Raw genomic sequence first — 25,445 nt, 5'->3', positions numbered from 1 at the left:
GAATCCTTTTTTCCCAGCCTGATGTTTCCAAGAAGGAGTCTGAATTCTTTGGCTCTGGTTTCCAAGGTTGTTTATTGTTTCTTATCTATAACATTTTTTCTCTGGGCTGCTGAGATCTTTTCAGCAGGTCAGACAGAGGCACACTCTCCATCCCGGGGCTGGTGTCTATGATTTATCCTATGAACTATGTGTACTTTATTTATCATTATTTTCCAATACCTAAAGACACACAGCAGGGGACTTTCAATCAAAACAAATGCACCTTTTATTGCATGCCCATAGCAAATGTAACAGAAGGATTAGAAAGGCGATAAAGGACAGAGAGAGAGAGAAAGGAGGGTTGGGTTGGGGGAATAGCTACCAACAGGGAGATGAAATCCTCGTGGTCTGGCCAACAGATCCATCTGGTCACGTCGGGGAGAATCTCAAAGTCTTTGGTTAACTCAGGGCTCTTTTATAATCTACCGCCGGGAGGGAGCAGGACGGCACATGGAGGGCACAGTGGAGAATAAATCCATTGGGAACAGGCACAGACAGTCCAGGTCTGAACAGCACAAACCGGTGCCAGCAGTGAGCGGGGCCCATTGTTTCAGGACTGGTTCCTATGGGAAACATCCCCCTTCCCATGGCAGACATCCCGCTCCAGTCAGGCCAGCACCCCTGGGTTAGAATTTGAAGGGTCTCAGTCTCAGTCCTTGGGGGGGCTTCAATCTCCATCCTTGACGGTGGTTGTGAGGCAGATGATGGATCTTGGACCGTCTCTAACATACTGACATCCCAAAACATAGTTGTAATTATGCATTTCCCCTTAAAAATATAAGTTTTGGAATTAGGAGAATTATAAATATTTTTCTTATTTATAATACTATTAGTCTATATTTGTAATACAAAATTTTAATATTTATATCTAAAAAACAAAAGCTGTTTTTCCAGCAAAAAATTTATTGGTCATTATTTTTTAAGTAACACAATTCCCAACATTAATTCATTCACAAGTGCGGCTATTGATTTTTCCTTCTTTATGCTAATCAGTCCTATTTTGAATCCTTTTGTTATCTTTTTTATCATTTTCAAAGACAGGATAAAAGGGGCCACATTGGGGTCCGTGGAGACATTTCTGGGGCACATTTGGCGCAGTTTTGGGTCTGGAGAGGGAATTCAGAGAGAACTTGAGAGTCTGGAGGAAACTTGGGTGAGCCAAGTGGGCACTTGGAGGGGCACTCAGGGATTCTGAGGGACAGTTCGGGGTCCGGGGCAGCACTTGGGGGGCTCCGACGGGAATCGCTGGGGCGCGGGGGGTGATGGGAGTTGTAGGCACGGGAGGGTGGGAGTGTGTGTGTGGGTGGGTGTATGTGTGTGTGTAATGCAGTTTAACGGGGCCGGAGAGCATCACGGGAGTTCGAGGCCCAGCTGCAGTGGCTCTCAGTAAAGGCGCGGGGCATGACGGGACATGAAGTCCCGGCTGGAACAGCACTGGGCATGCGCCGCGGAGCATGATGGGAGCCATAGTCCCGGAAGTAGCTCCACCGCTTTGTTTGGGGGTCCGGGAAGGCACTTGGTGGACACTTCTGCATCCGAGCCGCGACTTGAGATCCTCGGGGGAACGTAAACGGTTCGGGAGCGCTTCGGGGGAGCTCCGGGAGCTTTAACCGGGCTCTTTAGGGCGGGGGCAGGGCAGGAGTTTTAGGCGCGGGACTGTGTTCTGAGGGGCTCTGGGGCCGCGGTGGAGGAGAGGAGATGAATTCCCAGAAGTGGCTGTACCGGGTATCTGTGGGGTTGGGAGCACTCAGGGTATCCGGTGACGCTTTTGGGGGCTCCCGAATGGGAACTGAGCGGGCACTGAGGGATCCTGGAGGGTTTGGGGGACACTTAAGGGACAAAGGGGCAGCGGATGTCGGGGCTTCTGTGGAGCGCAGGGCATGACGGGCGTTGCAGTCCCGGCTCCAATGGGCTCAATCAGGCCGCAGGGCATGACGGGAGTTGTGGCTACCGTAGGCACTGTCCCCGAGTCTCCGGTCTCCGGCGCTGATTGGCTGCTCGCGGTGATGGGCGGGAGTCTCGGCAAATGGGATACGGTGGAGGCGGGAACAGCCCATTCAACTTATCCAGTCCCTCCCAGTACAGACCAGTACAACCCCAGTACAGCCCTGTTTATCACAAGTAGAACCCAGTACGAGCCCAGTGCCCCTCCAGTTCCTCCCAGTACAGCCCAGTCCCTCCCTATACACCTGAGTTTATTCCCAGTCCCTCCCAGTTCATCCCAATGACATCCACAGGATGCCCCAGTGTCCCCAGTCTTCTCCGCAATGGCCCCAGTGTCCCCAGTATGTCCCAGTATCCCCGAGGGTCACTCCCAGTATGTCCCAGTGTCTCCCACAGCGTTCCCAGTGTTCCCCAGTATGTCCCAGTCCTCCCCAGTGCTTCCAAGGACAGTTTCATTTCTCACGGTGGCCGTGGCAGCCAAACCCAGCAGTGGGGTCAGTGCAGTGCCCATGGCCACAGCCCCTTGCAGTGCCCAGTGCAGCTTGGGCTGATGATCCACCCTCACAGCTGGCCCAGGGCAGCTCTGCAGTGCCTTTGGGTGGCACCTGGGGCTGGCACCCACCTGAGCAGTGTGTCTGTTCGCACTGGGGAAACTCAGGAGGTTCAGATTGCTTCAAAAAACCCCAAAAAGGAAAAACCCCTCTTAGGCTGGGTGCAGCCAGCTCTGCAAGCACAGCAGGGCCCAGGGCAGTGAGGACAGACAGGATGGGGCTGGGCAATGTGGAGCAAGGTTGTCCACACTGGGTCAGAGCTCCAGGCACAGCTTCTGTGAGCAGGCCAGAGCTGCTGAGGAGAGACCCTGGGTCAATATCAATCACAGAATGCTGCAATCACCTCTGCTCTAAAGAGAAATTTAACAAAAGACACCCTTTAAAAAAGGAATGTATATTTTATTACTGCTCTTTGAAAACTTTCTCCATAACTGGACTCGGAAAACTTTAATGACCCTCTCAGGGCTTTGCTGTTGTTTCCATCAGACACAGTCTTTCAGAGTCAATAACACAAAGTTAAATTTAAACTCCAAATTTTCTTGAAGTTTTAATGCCTCCCCCTGAGGGACACCACTGGGTAAGAGTACCCAGGTTCCAGTTAGAGCAGAACACTGGAGGCAGTGATGACAGCTGGGCACAAAAAAGGCAAAGGTGTCTCTGGTGCTGAGCAAACCTGGATGTGTTTGAGGAATGCAAAGGGCCAAGGCCTGAGCCCCAGCCCCTGGCCAGGCAGATCCTGTCCCTCCCTCCTTGCTCAGGGCTCTTGCCAGGATGGGCACTGGCATGTGGGGATGGGCAATGCCAAGGGCAGGAGCATGGGGCGGCCCCTGCCAGGCTGCTGAGCAGGGACAAGGAGGCAATGAGGCCCCAGCCCTGCAAGGGTCACTTATCCCCTCATGGCCTCAGGCCCAGGCCCAGCAGCCATGGCCAAAGTGCTGCCCAGGTTGGCTCTGGCAGGGCTGTCTTGCAGCTGCTGCCCATCCCTGTGCCCTGAGCAGCCCAGGCTGTCCCACGGTGTCCCTGCCCTGCGCCTCTGTCCCTGCAGGCTGTCGGCATCCCCCGGCTGCCCCACCTGCCTGGGCCCTTCCTTTGCTGACAGCTCTGCCTCCTGCCTGCCTCTGCCTGCCCACACAAAGCCTTGGGCTGATACCAAAAGGGTTAATTAATTCAGTTTTTACTGTGCCTGTGAACTTTCAGCACAGCAACTGTTGTAATCTTCGCTGCAGTCCCAGCTCTCAGGCTCTTCTCCTTTCTCTGCAGCAATCTTCTCAGAGGCTCCTCTTGGGCTCTCGACCCACCCCTATTTATCTCAGTTACCCTCACGAGCCACAGCTGTTGCCCAACTAAGGACCCTGCAGCTGCAGCTCGTTTGGAGTAACCTAGACACACACAGATCTTACAATACAACATGTATTCAAGCCCCCACATTTCCCCCCTTTTCTTTTAACAATTACACAATAACAATATACATACAGTTCCAGCTCTCAGGCTGCCACAGCTCTCGGCTGTCTTAGATGTAACCATAGAATATATACATATCCCTGTACAGTCCCAGCTCTCAGGCTGCCACAGCTCTCGGCTGTCCTTAGATGTTCCAAGGCTCTTTTCCTTAAAGGCCATATTCTTGCAGCTTTCTGCTGCTACAGCTCCTTAATTCAAAGGCCATATTATGTTCTACAGTCCCAGCTCTCAGGCTGCCACAGCTCTCGGCTGTCCTATCTTCTATAGTCCCAGCTCTCTGGCTGATATTCCAAAGTCCCAGCTCTCAGGCTGATATTCCAAAGTCCCAGCTCACTGGCTGCTATTCCATAGTCCCAGCTCTCGGCTGTCACAGCTCTCGGCTGTCCGGGGGAATTCCATACCTTCTCTCTCTCTATGTTTGGCTGCATGTTCGTCTTCACACGGGGTCACCAATTGTTGTAATCTTCGCTGCAGTCCCAGCTCTCAGGCTCTTCTCCTTTCTCTGCAGCAATCTTCTCAGAGGCTCCTCTTGGGCTCTCGACCCACCCCTATTTATCTCAGTTACCCTCACGAGCCACAGCTGTTGCCCAACTAAGGACCCTGCAGCTGCAGCTCGTTTGGAGTAACCTAGACACACACAGATCTTACAATACAACATGTATTCAAGCCCCCACAAGCAACAAGTATTCAGGGGCTGCTTTCCCAGCAAGGATGGTTGGAGGGAAGATGAAGACATCTGGCTCAAGGGTGCAGGGATAGAGAAAACAAGGACTGAATCGTGGAACTTGGGGTGTGATTTATGGAAATGGGTAAATTGTAATTCACATTTAGTGACTGTATATAAACAACACACTGGTAGGATTACATTTCCATGTGATGTTGGGAGTTATCCCTCACTACAGCTCAGGCCTGAGTAAATTATACCCTCTGAAATAGCAAATGAGGGCAGCTCTGTGCTGAGTGGAGTGGAAACTGAGGACAGCAGAGGAGATCTGGGAGGGATTGAAGGGAGATTTCAGAGATGGTGGATCAATTTGGCATAATAGAGAACAGCCAGAGAAAGAAAGAATTAATGCAATGGGCAGATAGGGAAAACAGAAGGGACCCAAACAGAAAGGAATTTCCCTGCCAGGGCAGGGCTGTGGTGCAGCATGTCCCCCAGAAGGAGCCTTTGTGTGGGCAAGCAGAGGCAGGCAGTCATGGTCCTCAGTGGGAGCCATTAAAACTCCAAGAAATTAGGAGTCTAAATATAACTTTGAGTTCTTGAGAAGTTTTTTGAAGACACTGTCAAGGACTGAGTTTGATGTAAACAACAGCAAAGCCCTGAGAGGGTCATTAAAGTTTTCCTAGTCCAGTTATGGAGAAAGTTTTCAAAGAGCAGTAATAAAATATACATTCCTTTTTTAAAGGGTGTCTTTTGTTAAATTTCTCTTTAGAGCAGAGGTGATTGCAGCATTCTGTGATTGATATTGACCCAGGGTCTCTCCTCAGCAGCTCTGGCCTGTTCACAGAAGCTGTGCCTGGAGCTCTGACCCAGTGTGGACAACCTTGCTCCACATTGCCCAGCCCCATCCTGTCTGTCCTCACTGCCCTGGGCCCTGCTGTGCTTGCAGAGCTGGCTGCACCCAGCCTAAGAGGGGTTTGCCCTTTTTGGGGTTTTTGCAGCAATCTGAAACTGCTGAGTTTCCCCACTCAAACAGACACACTGCTCAGGTGGGTGCCAGTCCCAGGTGCCACCAAAGGCACTGCAGAGCTGCCCTGGGCCAGCTGTGAGGGTGGATCATCAGCCCAAGCTGCACTGGGCACTGCAAGGGGCTGTGGCCATGGGCACTGCACTGACCCCACTGCTGGGTTTGGCTGCCACGGCCACCGTGAGAAATTAAACTGTCCTTGGAAACACTGGGGAGGACTGGGACATACTGGGGAACACTGGGAACGCTGTGGGAGACACTGGGACATACTGGGAGTGACCCTCGGGGATACTGGGACATACTGGGGACAGTGGGGCCATTGCGGAGAAGACTGGGGACACTGGGGCATCGTGTGGATGTCATTGGGATGAACTGGGAGGGACTGGGAATAAACTCAGGTGTATAGGGAGGGACTGGGCTGTACTGGGAGGGACTGGAGGGGCACTGGGCTCGTACTGGGTTCTACTTGTGATAAACAGGGCTGTACTGGGGTTGTACTGGTCTGTACTGGGGATGAACTGGGCTGTATTGGGAGGGACTGGATAAGTTGAATGGGCTGTTCCCGCCTCCACCGTATTCCATTTGCCTAGACTCCCGCCCATCACCGCGAGCAGCCAATCAGCGCCGGAGATCGGAGACTCGGGGACGGTGCCTACGGTAGCCACAACTCCCGTCGTGCCCTGCGGCCTGATTGAGCCCATTGGAGCCGGGACTGCAACGCCCGTCATGCCCTGCGCTCTACAGAACACCCTACATCCGCTGCCCCTTTGTCCCTTAAGTGTCCCCCAAACCCTCCAGGATCTCTCAGTGCCCCCTCAGCGCCCATTCGGGAGCCCCCAAAAGCGTCACCGGATACCCTGAGTGCTCACAACCCTACAGATACCCGGGACGGCCACTTCTGAGAATTCATCTCCTCTCCTCCACCGCGGCCCCAGAGCCCCTCAGAACACAGTCCCGCGCCTAAAACTCCTGCCCTGCCCCCGCCCTAAAGAGCCCGGTTAAAGCTCCCGGAGCTCCCCCGAAGCGCTCCCGAACCGTTTACGTTCCCCCGAGGATCTCAAGTCGCGGCTCGGATGCAGAAGTGTCCACCAAGTGCCTTGCCAGACCCCCAAACAAAGCGGTGGAGCTACTTCAGGGACGACGGCTCCCATCATGCTCCGCGGCGCATGCCCAGTGCTGTTCTAGCCGGAACTTCAACTCCCGTCATGCCCCGCGCCTTTACTGAGAGCCACTGCAGCTGGGCCTCGAACTCCCGTGATGCTCTCCGGCCCTCTGCATTACACACGCACACACACCCACACACACACACACCCACCCTCCCGTGCCTACAACTCCCATCACCGCCCGCGCCCCAGCGATTCCCGTCAGAGCCCCCCAAGTGCTGCCCCGGACCCCGAACTGTCCCTCAGAATCCCTGAGTGCCCCTCCAAGTGCCCACTTGGCTCACCCAAGTTTCCTCCAGACTCTCAAGTTCTCTCTGAATTCCCTCTCCAGACCCAAAACTGCCCCAAATGTGCCCCAGAAATGTCTCCACGGAGCCCAATGTGGCCCCTTTTATCCTGTCTTTGAAAATGATAAAAAAGATAACAAAAGGATTCAAAATAGGACTGATTAGCATAAAGAAGGAAAAATCAATAGCCACACTTCTAAATGAATTAATGTTGGGAATTGTGTTACTTAGAACTAATGACCAATAATTTTTGTGCTGGCAAAACAGCTTTGGTTTTTTAGATATAAATATTAAAATTTTGTATTACAAATGTAGACTAAGAGTATTATAAATAAGAAAAATATTTATAATTCTCCTAATTCTAAAACATATTTTTAAGGGGAAATGCATAATTACTACTATGTTTTGGGATGTCAGTCTGTTAGAGACGGTCCAAGATCCCTCAACTGCCTCACAGCCGCCGTCAAGGACGGAGATTGAAGGCCCCCCAAGGACTGAGACTGAGACCCTTCAAATTCTAACCCAGGGGTGCTGGCCTGACTGGAGCGGGATGTCTGCCATGTGAAGTGGGATGTTTCCCATAGGAACCAGTCCTGAAACAACGGGCCCCGCTCACTGCTGGCACCGGTTTGTGCTGTTCAGACCTGGACTGTCTGTGCCTGTTCCCAATGGATTTATTCTCCACTGTGCCCTCCATGTGCCGTCCTGCTCCCCTCCCGACGGTAGATTATAAAAGAGCCCCGAGTTAACCAAAGACTTTGAGATTCTCCCCGACGTGACCAGATGGATCTGTTGGCCAGACCACGAGGATTTCATCTCCCTGTTGGTAGCTATTCCCCCAACCCAACCCTCCTTTCTCTCTCTCTCTGCCCTTTATTGCCTTTCTAATCCTTCTGTTACATTTGCTATGGGCATGCAATAAAAGGTGCATTTGTTTTGATTGAAAGTCCCCTGCTGTGTGTCTTTAGGTATTGGAAAATAACGATAAATAAAGTACACATAGTTCATAGGATAAATCGTAGACACCAGCCCCGGGATGGAGAGTGTGCCTCTGTCTGACCTGCTGAAAAGATCTCGGCAGGCCAGAGAAAAAATGTTATAGATAAGAAACAATAAACAACCTTGGAAACCAGAGCCAAAGAATTCAGACTCCTTCTTGGAAACATCAGGCTGGGAAAAAAGGATTCTTGGGGTCATGCCCGACTGCAGGGAACCCCAGATTGGTCTTCTGGGCTATCTGGGTCAACATCAGAGTAAATCTGGAAGTTTTGCTTTAGCCCATTAAGCCATGGCGCTGGGGTGTTGTCTTTTTCCTGGGTGCCGTCCAACGCTAACCTGGTATTACTCCCTCTAGGGACTGATTCTTTTATCCCTCTGATCATCAGGGACCTGTAACCTCTCATGTTCCTTCTCCCCTCTTCTTGATTAGGGTCCCAGTCAGGCTCCACTGAAGGCATTGTTTGGTCACCTGGGGGCCCAGGTTGGTTTTCTCACTCCCAAATTTTCATTCCTTCAGTTCGTATTAATCGAGTCTCTTCCGGGGAAAATAGGATGTTAAAGATGGAGTTCAATTCTCCCCATGTATAAATATTAGGGCTAAAAATTGATCAATTAGATTTCCAATTCCTACTGGGTCTTCCACTAAGTTTCACAGTTCTTTCTTAAAGTTTCCAACTTTGGACGCAGTCAAGGGAGCGTTTACAAATCCAATCTCACTGGCCACCCCACCCATGAGAACTTCTCTGAGGGGGAACAATTTTTCACTTTTGCCACTTTGGACCGGGTGTTACAACATCAGCTGTGGCGGCTGACTGGGTAACTTCACTCTTGGGCATGAGATTCTGAGATGTTGTTTGGCTTCTCATTTGTGGTGGGGGAGGCAGAGTAGGAACTTGCTGGTGAATAAGGGGTGCATGAGATGGCAGAGGTAAGGGGACGGTAGAGAAGGGTAAAGAGAGTAAGGAGAGCGTGGAGGGGAAGGTGGTGGAGGTATAACTGGGTTAGGAGGTGGTAAAGGAATGACAGCTGGGAGAGGAGGAGGAATTGGGTCCACAGAAAGAGGCATTGGAGGAAGGATTTGAGGTACTGCAAGGGTAGGAGGAGGTAGGTGGTCAGTGGGGGTCCCAGTTTTTGTTAGCCTTCCCAGCCTCTTCTTTTGCTTTCCTAGCTTGCTTTCCCTCCTTTCATTTATAGACTCTTGCATTTTCCTCCTCTGAGGTGTACTTTAGCCAACAGGTGACGTTCTGTATGTGATGGGCCTTTTGCAGGAACCTGGGGTAAAAAGGGAAGGTGCATCACCTTTGGACAGAGAGGCAGGTAACTCAGGAAAAGTTTAAGGATGTTGTTAGGTTATGCAGAAAGAAAATTAGAGGTGAAAGCTTAAGGCTTAACCAGGCCACTTCTGTAAAGGATAATAAAAATGTTTCTATGAATACATCAATGGCAAAAGGAGGTACAAGAATAATCTCCATTCATTACTGGGGGATATGTGGTTACCAAATATGAGGGAAAGGCTGATGTACCTAACCACTTCTTTGCCTCAGTTTTCAAGAAAATAAGACAGGTTATCCTTGGGACAAGTGTTCTCCTGAGCTTCTGGATGGGCACAGGGAGCAGAACAGCCCCTGTTTGTCAGGAGGAAGCACTTGGGGACCTGCTGAGCCTCTCAGATTCTCACAGGTGCATGGGATTGGATGGGATCCATGCTAGGGGGATGAGGGAGCTGTGGATGAGCTCCCCAAGCTGCTCTCCATCATTTACCATCAGTGATGGCTCAGCAGGGAGGTCCCAGAGGACTGGAGGTGCCAGTGTGAGCCCATCCCCAAGCAGGGCTGGCAGGAGGAGCTGGGGAACTCCAGGCCTGTCAGCCTGACCTGGGTGCCCGGCAAGGTTATGGAACAGATCACCCTGAGTGCCATCACAGGGCACCCACAGGATGGCCGAGGGATCAGAGCCAGCCAGCGTGGATTTCAGTATCTGCACTGATGATGTGCATGAGGGGATTGAGTCCAGCATCAGCAAATCTGCAGATGACACCAAGGTGGGTGTGAGTGTGGATCTGCTGGAGGGTAGGAGGGCTCTGCAGAGGGCCCTGGATAGGCTGGATCCAGGGCCCAAACCCAACAAGGTGAGGTTGAACAAGACCAAGAGCTGGGTCCTGCACTTTGGCCACAACAACCCCTGCAGTACTACAGGCTGGGGACAGAGTGGCTGGACAGCAGCCAGGCAGAAAGGGACCTGCAGGGACTGATGGACAGCAGGCTGGACATGAGCCAGCAGTGTGCCCAGATGGGCAAGGAGGCCAATGGCTCCTGGCCTGGATCAGGAATGGTGTTGCCAGCAGGAGCAGGGCAGGGATTGTTCCCCTGTGCTCAGTACTGGTTGGGCAGCACCTTGAGTGCTGTGTCCAGTCCTGGGCCCCCAATTTAGGAAGAACATGGAGAGGCTGGAGTGTGTCCAGAGAAGGGCAACAAGGCTGGGGAGGGGCCTGCAGCAGAAGTGCTGTGAGGAGAGGCTGAGGGAGCTGGGGTGGTTTGTCCTGGAGAAGAGGAAGCTCAGGGGAGACAAGGCGGTGACAGGGCACAGGCTGGACTTGATGACATCCAAGGCCTTATCCACCCTTGCTGATTCTGGGATTCTCTGAAACCACCCTTGGAGCAGTTGCAGGAGGAGCCCTGGGCCTCCTCTTCAGAAGCTCCAGCAGCCCAGGTCCCTCAGCTTCTCCTGCCAGCCCCAAAGCCCATCCTGTCAGTCCTGCAGAGCCTCTGCAGCTCCTCCTCACTGCCCAGAACGGGGAGCCCCAGAGCCAGACACAGCAGCCCAGATGTGCCCCCCTGGCCTGGGGTGCCTCTGGCAAGGGAACAGCACCAGGCACTGCAGGAGCCTGCAGACAATTCCTGCAGCACTTGTAGGATGATCCTGCTGCCCATGGGACGTTCCTATGGAGCCAAGTCAGGAACTGCAATGGGGAGTGGGGCCAGAGAGGAAAGGGCAAGCAGGGATGGGCTGTCTGCAGGGCAGGGAACAAGGGTGGGCAAAAGGGAGAAATCTGTATCAGGAAGAGGAAAGAAAGCAAAGGTGAAGGGAAGGAAATGCTCAGGGCAATTTGGGGGTGGCTGCCAGGCAGCCCTGGCTCTGAGCAACAGCGTCTGCAGTGGCACAGGAAACTCCCAGCTGATGGGAACAAACTTTCTGGCTGACTGCAGAGGCCAGGACAAAGCTGAGTGGTTTCCCTGGAGTCCCCCAGCCCTTGCTGGCCCCAGGGGCTGATGGCATTTGTGCTCCCTCAGGTTCATGTCCCCACACCAACAGCATGGGGGTGCTCCCCCTGCTCTGTGCAATGCAAACAGGGGCTGCTGAGCCAGTGCTGCCGTGTCTGTGCCTGCAAGGATGGGGCACCTGTGTGAGCTGGGGAGAGGCCAGGGCTGCAGAGGGGGGGTGTTGTTGGCAGCTCCATGAGGATGCTCTGGGACGCTGCCCTGGGCTGTGCAGCGTGCTGGGGATGGATCAGCCCCTGCTCTGCTGCTCCTTCCCGTCTGCCCCAGGGCCCTTGCAGAGCCCCAGCCATGCTGTTTGCCCCCAGCCTGCCCACAGCCAGCCTGGGGCTGCTCACGGGGCTTTTCTGTGCTGAGCATTGGCCTGGCTGTGTTCTTGAGAGAGCCTGGGCAAGGAGCCTGGAGCCCCCAGGCCCTGGGCTGAGGCGTCAGCGCTGCCCCAGCAGTGCCCATGGCCTGTCCCTGCTGCAGCCCCGGCACTGCCACTTCCAGGGCTGTGCCCGGCCCCGAGAGCACTCAGGCCCTGCAGCAACACCAGGGCCACCAGGGCAGCGGGGCAGGGCCACGGCAGCAGCACTGGCAACACCAAGTGCTGCTTCTGCTGGGCACAGCTGCTGGGCCAGCACTGATCTGCCCCAGCTCTGCACACAGACATTGCTGCTGCAGCTCCAGAGAAGGCAACAAAAGGTCATCTCTGCAGAAAACTCTACTGGGAGATCCTTTAGTTCCTTTAAAGCCACTGAGAGTGCAGCTCCTCATTGACACAGTCTGTGGGCACAGGGAAGGTGGAGAGAAACAAAATGAGAAATGGCACAAAAAATGACATTTATTTGTGAACAATATGGAAAAAGTAAAACAAAGAAGAGGAGCTTCCATAATGAGTCTAAGAAGTATCAAATACGACTTTTATTACAAGTGATTTCAAGACATTTGCCAGCAGTTTAATGTTCCTGAAAGCATCCAGTCATCAGTGTCCACACTGCAGCCTTGAGCTCCTGGTTCCTCAGGCTGTAGATGAGGGGGTTCAGGGCTGGAGGCACCACCGAGTACAGAACTGACAGGGCCAGATCCAGGGATGGAGAGGACATGGAGGGGGGCTTCAGGTAGGCAAAAAATGAAGTCCTGATGAACAGAGTGACCACAGCCAGGTGAGGGAGGCAGGTGGAAAAGGCTTTGTGCCGTCCCTGCTCAGAGGGGATCCTCAGCACAGCCCTGAAGATCTGCACATAGGAGAAAACCATGAACACAAAACAACCAAATACCAAAAAGACAGTAACAGCAAGAAGACCAAGTTCCCTGAGGGAGCTGGTGTGTGAACAGGAGAGCTTGAGGATCTGTGGGATTTCACAGAAGAACTGGCCCAGGGCAGTGCCATGGCACAGGGGCAGGGAAAATGTATTGGCAGTGTGAATGAGAGCATTGAGAAAGGCACTGGCCCAGGCAGCTGCTGCCATGTGGGCACAAGCTCTGCTGCCCAGGAGGGTCCCGTAGTGCAGGGGTTTGCAGATGGACACATAGCGGTCATAGCACATGATGGTCAGGAGGTAATACTCTGCTGAGATGAAGAACATAAAAAGAGCTGTGCAGCACATCCAGTGTAGGAGATGTCCCTGGTGTCCCAGAGCGAATTGTGCATGGCTTTGGGGACAGTGGTGCAGATGGAGCCCAGGTCGCTGAGGGCCAGGTTGAGCAGGAAGAAGAACATGGGCGTGTGCAGGTGGTGGCCGCAGGCTACGGCGCTGATGATGAGGCCGTTGCCCAGGAGGGCAGCCAGGGAGATGCCCAGCAAGAGGCAGAAGTGCAGGAGCTGCAGCTGCCGCGTGTCTGCCAATGCCAGCAGGAGGAAGTGCCTGATGGAGCTGCTGTTGGACATTTGCTGGGGCTGGATATGGGAAACTGTTCATGGAGAGAAAGACAGTGTAGAGATAGAGGAGACACCTATAAGCAAAATCAAAGCCATTTCCCATACATTGTCCCCTGTAACAGACACAGACCGCCTTTTGTGTTCAAGAGTTCTGCAGTTTTCTTTTTAAGCTCCCCCCATGTCTGTCCTGGTATTCTTGAATATCAGAAACCTTCAGCATTTTTGCTGCCCCCAGGGAGAATAGAGTGAATTCTCTGAGACAAAGTGATGAGTGGAGACTAAGGAGAGGTGGTCTGTCATTCTGACCTGTTCAGATTTTCTCAGGGCTTTAAACTTTAGCAGGTGGAGGGTGATCAACTTCCCATGTTTTTTTCCCAAAATTGCCTTAGGAACTGCTGAGAGCAGATGGATACACCACAGCCCAGCTCCACATTTGTAGCCAAGGACTCACATTGCTCATTTCACCAACCCAACAGAATTTTCACTGTCACACTGTCTCTGCCTTTCCCCACCAATCTTACAACTCAGAGATGCTCTAGGACAGGTTTGCACCCAGGATTGAAGCTCCCAGCTTGGACTGAAATCTCAGAGAGACTTCCAAGTGTCCTTATGATGGCATTGGATGAAGGGAGATGCAGCTCCTTCCCTGGCTGCACTGTCAGCATTGCCCAGAGCCGGGCACTGGGGACAGCGTCACCCTGAGCCAGCTGTGCCCCTGCCAGAGCCCCCAGGACCAGGCAGCTGCTCCCAACCCTGTGCTCTGCAGAGGGAACTGGGCCCGGGGCTGCAGAGCTGCCCCACGGCTCTGCTGCAGCTCTGCCTGCACAGGAGGGGCTGCACGCCTTGGAGCCCCAGCCCTGAGGGCAGAGGCTGGGCTGGGGCACAGGAGGGAGGGGGCTTGTTCAGAGGGAGGGGCTGCACTGGAGGGGATCCTGTGGGCATCTCTAAACTCTCCCTGCCACAGCATTGCTGGGTTTTGTTTTCTGTCATTGCCTGATCTTCTCTCTGCTTCCTGGAGATTTTCCTCCTGCAGGTGTTTCCCTGTGCCTGATCTGTCCCTGCCAGCACTCACAGAGCCCAAATCTCTGTGCACTACCCTTGGCCTGACAGAACCCTGCCTGTTTGCAGGGCACTGCCTGGGGGCAGGTTCTGTTTGCAGCCTGGAGAAAGGACAGCTCAGGCTGAGCCTGATGGTTAACAGCAAAGGTGATGCTGGTGCTATCCATGGGCAGAGTGGCTAAAAGCACATTAGAGATCTTATGTGAACCTGTTGATCACTAAGAGGAACAGTTCAGATGTCTCAGCACTTGACAAAAGTCTAATAATTAATACTACCTTTAATATTTAACCCTCCCTTCCTGACATTCTCCAATGCTAGGAAACTGAACACAAAGTTTTAGGAAATATCTTCATTTCTATCAAAATCCTTGCCTTGTAAATATTCTATGACTGATCAGAGCCCCTGTGCATGTCAGAGCTTCCCCAGCATTTCACCTCCCCCGCACCAGAAATACTCAGAGTTGTACTCACAGAGTCTGTAGGCATTGGGATGTTCCAGCTTTAGGAGATGGCTCCAGGAGCTGCAGCTGCATTGTCCTGCAGCCAGAGGTTCCTGTGCCAAGGGCTGGCAGTGATTCTGCCCCAGGCACTTCTCAACACCTTCCCAGCCCTGACTGATTGAAGCTCTCTGTGCCTCTCTGCTGTGCCCGGGGTGGCTGCAGGCAGTGCCCCAGCCCTGCTGGGCTGGCAGAAGAGCTGCTCATCTAGAGAAATGTGCTTTTGAAGCTTTTCTTGGTTACCAGGAGCTGCCTCTGGGCCAGGAGCCCAGCCCAGCTCAGCAGAACAGACACAGCACAAAGACTTTAATGAGCCTCTGGGACTTTGTGCTCAGGCCCTGAACATCAGTCCCTGAGAGGGAGCTGAAGAAACCTCTCCAGAACTCCCAAGTCAGAATCCAACTCCAAACTTTCTTGGGCTTTTAATGGGTCCCACTGAGGAACACCACTGAGAAAGTGTCCCCAGGCCCCCAGCAGAGCAGAGAACTGGAGCCTGTGATGACCGGTAGGGACAAAGAGAAGCCAAGTCTTGGTGCCCTGGGGCACAGCAGGGTCTGTGCCACTAAGGGCTGGGAGGAGACACCTTGTCCTGAGGCTCTGGGGCCTCCTGGCACAGCCCCAGCCAGGCTGGGCACTGTCAGCCCCTTGTCCTGCCCTCAGCATCCCCCCCTAGCCCACATCCCAGTGGCCTTAAGGATCTGCTGGAAGGAGTCCCTGGGGAGCCTTGCTCAGGAATGGCCCTGGGGGCTCCTTCATGCTCCCTGCAGGGACTGCAGGTTTTTCAAAGGACTTTGGGTTTGTCTTTTGCCTTGGAGTCACTAAGAGGTTTGTGTAATCATGGCCTCCAATTATGTGCTGTAATTAGTCCCTGGAGAGGCTTTGTCAGTAACAACACTCATTGGGGCTCATCAGTACTTCAGGGTACTTCAGTTATTTTAAGGTACTTGGTGTTTCCCTTTTGATACAGACTCTGTGAGATGTTTGTGCAATCATGGCCCCAATTCTCTGCTTTAATGAGTCCCTTGAGAGCTTCCTTCACACACTCAGTGGAGCTCATTAATACTTTGAGATACTCAAGGTTTTTAAGGTACTTTATGAATTTAAGAATACTTTTAGGTACTTTTAAGGATGTCCCTTTCCACACTGAGTCTCTGAGAGGTTTTTGTGCTATCCTGGCCTCCAATTCTCTCTTCCAACGAATCCATGAGGGTCCTGTGTTGGGTATCTTCCCCCTTTCTGTTTTACAACAAAGATAGAACTGAAAGAATTTTGTAAGACTTTCTAAAAGCATTCAAACAATCATGGTTCAATTCACAATACAAAACAACCACTAAGAGAATTAATAGTCCTCTTTCAGCTAGACATCATCCAACCCTTCAATTCATTTTATTGGAAGAGTTTATTCACCCAGTCTTTGTTTTTGACTTGATGCTTCTTGAGCCCTTCCTTCAGTACCTGAATGCTCTTGTGGATTGACTCACTGTGGCTGGAGAGGTTCATGTAACACATACCCTCAGAGTCTACACAGCCATGCCCATGTGCCCAGAGTAAAAACTCTATCGCTGTTCTGCAAGGTGGCATGTCTGATGGTCTCTATGTCTGAGAGCAGGCCACTTAATGTGAGGGAGTAGCATTGGTTTGCTCACTTAACAGGCACCCAAGATGGTCTAATTGTCCTAAAGCTTTAGCTGCTGCCACCCAAGGCAGTCCAAATTGGGGGTGCTGCCATCTGATACCTGGATTAAAGCTTTCAAAGCCATCTCTTTTCTATCATCCAATACTTCTCAGGCATACCTGCTGCTTGGTCATCTGGTAGGCTGTGTTTCCTTCTCCAGCTGGATGGCTGATAGTCAGTTCTGCCCTTGCCTCATTATTAGCATAGTCTGCTATTAATTGATTTAGTAAACACTTCCATTCTCCCTCCCACAGGGTATATTCTGTAGGTGACAAAAACATGGTCATAATATATTTTAAATCATAAGGGGATAAGACACGGAAACATTGCCCTCATTAGGCCATTAAAACAAGGTAAGTCCTTCCTATGGTCTTTAGCTGCCCTGCACAGATCCCTGATTTCCCTGTAAACCAATGGCTGATACCTGGGATTCTGCCCCCTTTTTTCATAACACACAAGGACAATGAAGAGTTTTGAGTCTATTTATCAGTCTCTTTCCTTAACTGCTTCTTTCTGGATCCTTTCCTAGGGATCTTCTGGGGCTGAGGGGCGAGGTGGCTCTGGTGAATCCAAACTGTCTTCTGGGGAGGAAGAATAACTTGGAGCAGAAACATTTGGATTAGAAATAGTGTGACAGTTGGGCTTAGTATCTTTGATCATGGGGTTATATTGTTTCCCAAGGGTGATGCAAAGGGCTGTGCCATTTTGTCAGGAGTTGGGGAGGAAGGGCCTTGATTTAGGATGGTGGACTTCCGGGATGGAATTGTGAAGGCATGACCCAGGGTGAAGGTGGAATGATTGAAAGTGGGGGTGTGACCCGCAGTCATGGGGGTGGAGTCTGGAGGTTCATTCAGGGCAGAAGAGAAGGTTGTGGTAGCAGGAAGTGGAGGAGCCAAGATGGAGGAAAGATGGTCGGGCTCTCGAGCCACGTTTGGGCTCCTTCCATCTTAACTCTCCAGGGCATGATACTCCAAGAGAGCATGGCCATCGCCATCTTAGACCATTGTGGAAGGTCTGATAAAGGCAGGTTTGGGGTGAGGTCCCAAGTTAGGAGTGACCAACGGATTGAGTTTTCAACACACTGCTGGCTGGTGAAGGGTCTCAAGGGTGGTGTGGAAGATGGGGAGCACGCAGGGTGAAGTGGGGTCCCTTTTGATCAAAAGGTTGTACAATTTAACTCCCACTGAGTCCCAAAATTCAGGGGTATGGATTTCATCAGCAGAGGCATCTGGAAAATTTTTAATGATCCACCTCATGATTGTTTTTTATTTGTTCTTTGAAAATATGATGTCATGATCAGTGAGAATTAAAGCATCCATATATGCTCCTTTCTACTTTGGACATCTGGCTGCCCATTTTTCTCTTTCTCTACATTATAGGGAAGAGCCACCGGAACACCCCAAGTCAATTATGGGACTTGGGTGTATATTGTAAGAACACAGTGGCAAATGGGCAATAAATGTTTTGCATTTCCCCAAACCCACCTGCAATCCTATGCAGGCAAAACCGTTATTCCTGCCGATCCTGGCTAAGGTCCCTTGAAGCAACGATGAATCCGCCGGGCCTGGCGCAATCCAAAATCCCAGGGAGCGCTTGCCTATCCTCCAGCTAACCCCAGGTGACGTGACTGACACAGGGAGCCCTGAATGTCATGGTCCCTGTTTGGGCGCCAAATGTCCCAATGAGGGTGGCTGCGATAAACCTCTCTGGTTCCCTGACTTCAGAGCAAGGGTGGCAAAAATGAAAAGGAGCAGGATCAATGGAGTTGTTTAAAAGGAACTTTAGTAACAGGGTGAAAAACAATAAACATGGAGGAGTCAAGAACAGTATAAGGGGCAGAATCCAAAGACCCGAGACCAAGGAGAAGCAACAACATGTACACTTGAGGATAGAACACTCTAGAACAATAGCCATAGAGGGGAAACAAGTAACCAATAGGGAAGTAGAACTTTGACAACTTAGCGTAACAACACTAAAGGCTTATGGGGGAACTCTCAAGCTTATCCTAAGTTGAACAAATGATTTCCAGGGCCTGAAACTCATGTCCAAATCTTTTGGGGTAAAATCTGACTGACTCTGAGTTATAGTTGGGCCAACTCCCACATTGCTGCTTTGCTCTGGTCCCTTGGGACCATGTGGCCCAACAGAGCCACAATGTTGTCCTTGGTTCCACAGGGCTCCACAGTGTCACAATGGTCCCTTGGATCCACGGTGCTCTGCAGTGTCACAATGGCCCCTTCATTTCACAAGGCTCCCAATGTCACATTGGTCTCCATAGGAAGGAATTCACGGAGCCCCCATGTTTCAGGAGCTGATGAACAGCAATCACCAGAGGCCAAGGCAAGCCTGAGATAACTGTCCTGGCAGGTTTGCATGGAGCAATCCTTGGATATTTGAAATTACGAATGCAGAGACCTAACTTCAGACATTTGTGCCTGGAGAAAGATGATTTTTTGCATACAAAAAACAGCACAGAGTGCTTTCCAGTGTTTGGAAAACAGGTGAGTCCTGGAACTCAGGAGTCAAAGATCAGCCAGACTTGTCTGTCCTGGCAACTTTTGTCTGGCAGCAATCCTTGGATACACAGAAATTTGGAGGTGGAAATCCAAATTTTGGCCATGGATGCCTGGGAAAAGATGGACAGTTCTTTATCATACAATGGAAAGTCCAGAGCCCCAGTGTTTCAGAAGAAGATGAGAGTGGCCTTCCACATTCCAAAGTCAGTCAGACCTTTTAGGTGATCCCTGGGAGGCTAAGGCAGCCACACCTATTTCATGTTCCCTTGGTTCCACAGGGATGAAGTAGCTGCTTGCAGGGTCACAGTAGCTCCTTGCTTCCATGAGGCCTTGCAATGTCACCATGGTTGTCTTGCTTCCATGATGTCCCATGGTGTCATAATGGCCCCTTGATTACACATGTTCTGAAGGATCTTAATGGTCTCCATGGTTCCACAAGGCCCTACGGTGCCATAATGGTCTATTGGTTCCATGAAGCCTTGCTGTGTCCAATGGCCCCTTGGTTCCATTGGGGCCCAGTAGTGCAACAATGATTCCCTTGGTTCCACAAGTTCCCTTAGTGTCACAATGGATTCTTCCTTCCATGAGACCCTGCAGGGTCACGATGGTCTTCATGATTCCATGGGGCCTTGCAATGTCACCATGGTCTCCATGGATCCACAGCGCCTTGCAGGATCACAATGGCCCTTTGGCTCCACGAGGCCCTGAAATGCAGCAATGGCCTCTTGGCTCCACAAAGCCCTGCTGCTTCACACTGGGCCCTTGGGACCATGTGGTCCAACAGAGCCACAAAGATGTTCTTGGTTCCACAAGGTCCCACAGTGTCACAGTGGCCCCTTGGGTCCATGGTACCCTGCAGGGTCACAATGTTCCCCTTGGTTCCACAAGGGCCTGCATTGTCACCATGGCCCATTGGTTCCACATTGCTCCGCAGTGTCACAATGGTCTCTATAGAAAGGGAAAAAGTGAGCCCCAGTGGTACAAAGGCAAATGAGAGGGAGTCACCAGAGGTCAGATCTAGCCAGACTTGACTGTATGGGCAGGTTTTGTCTGGGAGTAACCCTTGGGTATAGAGAATTTTAGACGCAGAACCCCAATTTTGGCCATGGGTGCCTAGACAAGAAAGAAAGTTCTTTCCCATACAAATATAAGCACATGTGCTTCACGGTCAGATGAGAAGTGGCCCTTGACATGTCAAATTCAGGGAGACCTGTCAGACAGCCCCCAGGAAGCCAAACCAGGCAGACCTGTTCCATGTTCCATTGACTTCATGGGTCCTCACACTGTCACAATGGTCTCCTTGATCCCATGAGGTCTGGCAATGTCACAATGGCTTCTTGGTTTCATCAGCCCCAACAGTCACAAGGGTCCATTGGGCCCACACAGCCCCACTGTGGAACAATGGCTTCTTGTTTCTATTTTAAATCAATCACAATCAAACCACAGTTTGATCATTGATCCTTGCTTCCATAGGGCCCATGATTTGCACAACGATCTCCTTGATTCCATGATTCCTGGATTCCACAGTCTCACCATAGTCTCTTTGGACCTGCATTGTCACAACTGACCCATGGTTCCATGAGGTTCCGCAGTGTCATCATGGTCGCTGTCAGAGGCTGGATGAGATCGATGTCCCGAGACACCTTGGGATGCTCGGAATGCCCTGTGGGGCCAGGGCCGGGTCAGGCCTTGGTTTGTGGTGGGACAGAGCCCCGCCCCCAGCCCTGGCCCAGCAGAGCTGTCAATCACACAGCAGGGGGTGATGTTATCCCAGCTCTGATTAGCTTAGCTGCTAATCAGTCAATCACACACTGGCAGCTGGTGCTACCCTAGCTCATATTGGACAAGCAACGGGCAGTCCCACCCCAGGGGCGGGGCCATGAAGGCCCAGGGGGTTAAAAGCCAGACCATGAGGCCAGACTATGATCTGGGTGCTGCCTTCTCTTGGGGTTCCTCCCTTGGGGATGCTGGAACCTGAGCAGTTGGTACCTATGTGTGTGTCTTTCTCTGGATCTTCTGTCTTTCTGTTGTTCTCTATTCCTTCTCCTTCTAATCCTACTCACCTGGAACATTTTTGGTAACTTCACATGTTAAGGGTTAAAGGTTTTTAGGTAAAATGTGTGGGAATCCAGGGCACAGAGAATATTTTTCTGTCTGCTCTGAGGGGTCCTGACCCCCAGAGAAACACTGCCTTTAACCTTCCCTCATGGAGAGGACTTCCAGGACTTTGAGACAGATTAGAATTTACCAAAGTGTGAAATAAATTAAAAGGTTGTATACCATGTCCCTTGGGTGAGAAATTTATGTTTTGGGATTTTTAAGGGTCATCTAGATAGGAAGCAAAATGGAGGAATTTGGGTGTAGTCCCTTTCATCTTCTTCATCTACTCCATTTTCTGCAGTGTTGGTGGCGCAGGGTGATTTGTCAAGGAAAGCACAGTGCAGAGATTATGTGGACAGTCAAGGGATGAGTTATTGGTCGATAAGGAGAGATAATATATGTTTTAAGAGTTAATTGGTAACTTTTAAAGACCTTGAAACCGAATATTTTGGGGCCATTTTGAGGTGTTTTTCTAGCTTGCTGAGCCTGATGTGGACAGCAATGCAAAACTTGAGATAATATAAAAATAAACTAGAAGCTGAAGACCAAAAAGGTCCTCTGCATCTCCTTTTATCTGGCACTGAACTGCTCCAGGAAGGTTTCCCCCATCCAGGCAGCCCCTAGAAAGGTCCAAGGTAAAACAAACATCAATAACTGGTACCCTGACAATATTTATAATAAGTTGGTTTTTCCATAAATTTGTTTACTGAAGGGTGTTGCTTTAATTGGCCAATCACGTGAAATCTGTTGATTAAATGACCAATGAGGTTCACCTGTAGCCAAGCAAGGTGTAAAAGGAGAGGATTGAAAAAACAGGTGGCTTTTAGCCCTTAGACGTCTGATCTGAGTCTGTGTCATCTCTGATTCAACGGTGACATTTGGGGATCTATGGAGGCTATTGGGGCTCCTTTCTGCACCCTGTGACCCAACAGGAGCTTCTCTAATAAATTTTGCCTGAAGGTCTCACTGTGCCCATGACAGGAACCCCTGTGAGTGTCTGGGACATCCCGGCTCTTTGGCAGCCTGGGGACTCCTGGGATGTCACCGTGGAGCCCCCGTGAGTGTCTGTGACAGATCAGTGCCTTTGCAGCCCAAGGTCCCCTGGGATGTCACCATGGAATGGCTGTGACTGCCTCTGACCACACGGCTCTTTACCATCCTCAGAAAGCCCTGGGAGGCCTCCATGGAGCCCCTGTGTCTACCTGTGACATTCCAGCTCTTGAACAGCCTGGAGACTCTTGGAAAGTCCCCATGGAACCTCTCTGAGGGCCTGTGACAAATCTGACCCTTAGCAGGCAACCATCACCAGGACCTTATTGCTATGCTCAGTTTCCATGGCAACCGTTACCAGCCCCATGTTGCTATGGTCAGTCCCTTGGCAGCTCCATGGAGACCCCATGCCAGGGCTGGTTGCCATGGACACCAGCTCAGGCCTGCAGCCAGAGCCCGTTGCCATGGCAACCATTGGCTGCCCCATCCCCAGGCTCATGGGATCCCAGAACCACAGAACTGGCTGAGCTGGGAGGGACCCATCAGGATCCTCCAGTCCAACTGCTGGCCCTGCACAGGACACCCCAACAATGCCAGCCTGGGCCTGGCAGCGCTGTCCAAACGCTGCTGCAGCACAGAGAGCCCTGGAGCTGGGACCCTTCCCTGGGGAGCCTGGGCAGGGCCCCAGCAGCCTCTGGGCAAAAACCTTTTCCTGACATCCAACCTGAGCCTGCCCCGACTCAGCTGCAGCCGTTCCCTCCACTCCTGTCCCGGGGCACCAGAGGGAAGAGGTTCCCACAGCCCCAGCCAGGGACCCGCTCCCAAGGCTGTTGCCATGGCCACCAGGGCTGGAACCAGCTGGGATGCTTGGTTTCCACGGGCTGGGGTTCAGGAATGCCATTCTCCAATTTCCTGCTCCCGCTAAAACCTCGCTGCCCTCGCTGCCCTCCCACCTCCCATGGAAAGCACAAAAGGCAAAAATCACAGGCTGGGATAAGAACAATTTATTGGGAACAGCCACGAGATAAGGAAGAAACAGAAGCAGAAACAATACTGATAAGAGATAAGAAAAAGGGAAAACTACAACACAACTGCCTGGCTCTTCCTGGCCACAATTTCCCCCTGCCTGGAAAGGACACCCTTCTCCTCAGGGAGAGAGAGGGTCCCTTTCCTGACCCTGGCAATGTTCTGAGGTGAGACTGAATGTAATGACAGGGCCGTGGCCACATCCTCATGTTCTTCAATCCCACATCAGATCATTGGCAGGAGCAGGAAAAGGGACAGCTGTCTTCCCAGAATGGATCACAGGGAAAATGGATCACCAGGGCTCTTCCCAAAATGGGTCCTCCAATGGTAGATGAAACTGGAGCTGGGCATGAAGTCCTTCTGGAGTCAGGGCTCTCGCAGGGCTTCCCTTACTGGTGCCTCTGCTGGTACATGGTCAAGTCAGAGTTCTGGGTGAAGCTCTTCCCACACTGGGAACACTCGTAGGGCCTCTCCCCAGTGTGGATGCGCTGGTGGATGATGAGGTGGGAGATGCGCTTGAAGCCCTTCCCATAGTCAGGGTAGCAGAAGGGCCTCTCATCCATGTGAATGCGCTGGTGCCTGAGGAGATCGGAGCTGATCCGAAACCTCTTCTGACACTGGGGACACTCATAGGGCCTCTCCCCTGTGTGAATGCGTTGGTGGGTCACAAGGGTGGATCTGTAGCTGCAGCCCTTCCCACATTCCCCACACTCGTAGGCCCATTCCCTGGTGTGGATCATCTGGTGGCTGCTCTGCCTGAACCTCTTCCCTCACTCCAAGCACTTGTGGGACTTCTCCCCATCATGAAGCTGCTCCTGGGCCATCAGCTCTGACCTCTGGCAGGAGCTCTGTCCACCTTCCTGGCACAGGGTGGATCTTTCCTCGGAGCACCCTGGGCTGGGGTTGGAGCCCCTCCTCCTGTGGAATCTCTGGGAATTTTCCTCTCCATTCGATTCATGTGCCATGGAGCCTCTCAAAACAGCTGCTTCCATGAGGTTCTGCCATGGGGTTTTATCCTCCCTGGTCTTCATCCTCAGTTCCTTCCCTGGGGGAGGAAGGACAAGGAGAGGATGAGATTTGCCTCCATGCCAGAGGGAAGGGGAAGGAGATCCCTCCAGTGCATCCCCAGCAAGACGCGGTTGGCACCGGGGCTGTCCTGCAGCTGGGGGCCGTGCTGGGCTGGGAGCTGGAGCAGGAGAGAGGGGGAAAGGGGCACTGACTTCCTCCTCACTTGCCTGGGTGTCCTGGGGCATTGTGTCAGCTTGAAAAGACAGGTGTCTGCTAAGGAAGGCGGGAGACATCCTTGAAATGGAAAATGTTAATCCCTTCCCTTGGAATTATAATTTTCAAAGTAAGGGGCTGTCAAGCGAAATCTGTGGGAGGAGGAATAACAATTCTTCGGTAGGAAAATTAAAAATACAAGTGAAATAGTATTAAAAATCTACTTGCAGTGTCAGAATACAACCTGAAACCCTGTGGGTCAGAGTGTTGGTAGCACTCCTGTTAAAGGGTGGCTGCAGTGCTCCTGGAGTGACAGAGGTGGTTTTGTTAGAGCAGCGATCCTGCAGAAGGATGGAGTTTTCCTCTGAAGGTCCAGTGGTGGTGTAGATCAGCCTGGTCTTCCTTTGGGATCCAGTGGAGCTGAAAGCTGCTCTTCTGGGTATCCTGTGGGAGAAGGCTGACTGTGTTGTTCATATCCTCAGATTATATCCAGGTAGGAATGTTTGGCTCCTCCCTCTGGGTGGAGTTTCTCACAATGGGATGATGTAATTTTTATCAGTGACACTCAATGGCCCATTACCAGAGGATATCTCCCTGGAGGGAGGACTCCTTGTGTAAGAGATAAAGTAAACTGCTCAATTAACAAATGATAATTGCCCCACCTTTAACAGATGGTAATTGAACACACACTCAGCTAAACCTGAGACACTGTTCCAGCCTTGGAAGGCAGGATTTGGTACCAGGACTTGTTAGGGAATGCAACCCTGACTGAAGGCAGAGATAGAATCTCCAGAGCCTGCAGCTAGAAATGCAAAGTTGTGTGATAATCATTTCAACATCTTCTCTTTTGGAATTATTTACTAATGATTATTTGCTTTGCCTATCTAACATTTTTTTAAATTTTTGAAAACTTGCATTATCTAAATTAGCCTGTTCCTTAATTTAAGTTGGTGTCTGTGTCTTTGGTGCTGGCCCTGCCCACCAGTGAAACAGGGCCTCATCCTGCCTAAGTGTTACCTGGGGAGACAAAAGCGCTCACTCCAAAATTCCCCCCTTCCTCCTTGTTCCCCCCATTTCATACACTGAT

At 51.6% G+C, this 25,445-nt stretch overlaps 1 long non-coding RNA gene across 1 annotated transcript in view; it reads right to left on the bottom strand.

The window, feature by feature from the left end:
- Nucleotides 1–241: 241 nt before the first annotated feature.
- LOC141727740 (uncharacterized) overlaps nt 242–25,445 on the bottom strand; it is a 572,619-nt gene continuing 547,415 nt past the window's right edge. Inside the window, exon 2 of the long non-coding RNA XR_012578668.1 lies at nt 242–807. This is a non-coding gene — a long non-coding RNA (uncharacterized LOC141727740). The remainder of the gene's footprint in view (nt 808–25,445) is intronic.

Source organism: Zonotrichia albicollis, unplaced genomic scaffold (assembly GCF_047830755.1).
Source record: "Zonotrichia albicollis isolate bZonAlb1 unplaced genomic scaffold, bZonAlb1.hap1 Scaffold_254, whole genome shotgun sequence".
NCBI lineage: Eukaryota > Metazoa > Chordata > Aves > Passeriformes > Passerellidae > Zonotrichia > Zonotrichia albicollis.
The sequence above is the reverse complement of the archived record's forward strand: the minus strand, read 5'-3'. Positions and strand labels throughout refer to the sequence as shown.